The 2,500-nt window shown below is 44.8% G+C and overlaps 1 pseudogene; it reads left to right on the top strand.

The window, feature by feature from the left end:
- Positions 1–2,500, top strand: part of LOC123503460 — a 16,558-nt pseudogene that overhangs the window by 3,041 nt on the left and 11,017 nt on the right.

Raw genomic sequence — 2,500 nt, 5'->3', positions numbered from 1 at the left:
TGTACTGTTGAATTGGATGCGACAAAGAGAGAGAGAGAGAGAGAGATACATCTACATTTCCTTCCTCTCTCAGCCTCTCTCTCTCTCTCTCTCTCTCTCTCTCTCTCTCTCTGCTTTTGTAGATTCTATTTTGTTTGTTGTTCCGCACTGCGCCTCCTCCTCCTCCTCCTCCTCCTCCTCCTCCTCCTCCTCCTCCTCCTCCTCCTCCTCCTCACTAGCTCAGCATTGTTCCATTGTTCACACACACACACACACACACACACACACACACGCTCAAAAACACACAAAAACACACAAAACACACAAAACACACAAAAAACACAAAAAACACACTCAAAACTCACTCAAAACTCACTCACACACTCTCACACACACACTCTCTCACACAAAAACACTCAAAAACTATCAAAAAAAACACCCAAAACACTCAAAACACACTCAAAACACACTATATTCACCCAAACTCCCGAAACACACACACACACACTCACTAACACTCAAACCACCCTCAAAACACACTCAAAACACACTCAAAACACACCCAAAATTCACCCAAACTCCCAAAACACAGACACACTCTCAAAAACTCAAAACACGCTCAAAACATCCTCAAAACACACTCAAAACACACACACTCAATAACACTCAAACCACCCTCAAAACACACTCAAAACACCCCTAAAATACACTCAAAACACACCCAAAACACACCAAAAACACACACACACTAAAAACATCCTCAAAACACACCAAAAACACACTCAAAACACACCCAAAACACGCACACTCAAAACACCAAAACACTCAAAACACACTAAAACACACCCAAAATTCACCCAAACTCCCAAAACACACACACACTCTCAAAACACACCAAACACCCTCAAAACACACACACACTCAAAACACACCAAAACACTCTAAAACACAAACACACTCAAAACACCCCAAAACACACCAAAACACACACACCCCAAAACACCCCAAAACACCCCAAAACACCCTCAAAACACCCCTAAAAACACCCGCAAAACCCACACACCCCCCCTCACACACTCACGCACTCTCTCTCCCCCTACAGGCATCATCAGAACCCAGCGCAGTGTGTCAGGAGGACGGCTGAACGCTGGCTCTCCTCTGTACCTTGACAAGCCTGTACCATCTTTGAAAGGGAAATCTTTATCACGACAATCGCTTATAGACGTGTTCTCCTCCCGTATTAGCATCGGTAGCCGTAAAAGGATCTCGCGGGACTCTTTCAGTGCCTCCTACGTGAACAGGGCGCAGGTGGCTAGTGAGTTAGACATCAGTAAAAAGACTAGAGAAGCCAGGAGGAAGAAACTTCGAAGCCATTTTAAGGTAGAGAAATGGGACACTGGGACAAATAGCGGTGATAGACGACACGGTTGTAGATGGACATTTGTGTTTGATCCAGCGGGACGTTTGTGTTATTACTGGTCCTTAATTGTGTCTCTGGCCTTCCTCTACAACCTGTGGGTCATGGTGTACCGGTTCGGGTTTCAGGAGATCACTGGAGACTCGTTATTAGTGTGGTTCGCGTTAGATTATTTTGCTGACCTCATATATGTAACAGACATACTTTTCCACTTCCGAACTGGGTATTTGGAAGACGGAGTGCTTCAAACGGACTCCAGAAAATTGAGGCAGCATTATACCAACTCCACAACCTTCTACGTGGACTGTTTGTGTCTTCTACCCCTGGATATACTGTACCTTTCTATCGGCTTCAAGTCTATCTTAAGATCCTTTCGTCTCCTTAAGATCTACAAATTCTGGCATTTCTTAGACCGTACGGAGAGACACACAAACTCTCCAAATCTCTTCCGATCAGTGTCTCTCATTCACTATCTCTTCGCTATCTTTCACTGGAACGCGTGTATCTTCCATATCATAGCGAGGCACGATGGGTTCACATACAAACCACATTTTCTGAACCACCAAAATGAAAGCAGTGGTGTTGTTCTGGAGTATCTAAGAGTGTTTTATTGGTGTACCTTATCACTGACAACTATCGGCGGTTCACCTATACACGACGCGACGCCCAAGGATGGTACACGGGGCTTAAGTACCGCGAACTGTACCGTGGCCCAGGAAACAGTGGAGGTTTTAAATGCAAGAACCAAAACTGATTATTTGTACCATATTGCACAGTTGATGTTCGGCTTACTACTTTTCGCTACGGTTCTGGGACACATCGCCAATATCGTCACTAATGTATCCGCTGCGAGGAAGGAGTTTCAAGGTGGGTGTGTGGGCGTGGGCGTGTGTGTGTGTGTGTGTGTGTGTGTGTTGCTACTACTACTACTACTGCTGTTGCTACTATTATTATTTTTTTCTCTCTCTCTCTCTTGGGAAATTACTTTGCCTGTTAAGCCTCCTCCTCCTCCTCCTCCTCCTCCTCTTCTTCTTCTTCTTCTTCTTCTTCTTCCTCCTCTTCTTCCTCTTCTTGGTTTATGTTGTTTGTGGTCAGTTTGTTTGA

Source organism: Portunus trituberculatus, chromosome 2 (assembly GCF_017591435.1).
Source record: "Portunus trituberculatus isolate SZX2019 chromosome 2, ASM1759143v1, whole genome shotgun sequence".
Taxonomy (NCBI): domain Eukaryota; kingdom Metazoa; phylum Arthropoda; class Malacostraca; order Decapoda; family Portunidae; genus Portunus; species Portunus trituberculatus.
Note: the sequence above shows the minus strand (reverse complement) of the source record. Positions and strands in the feature narration are given on the sequence as shown.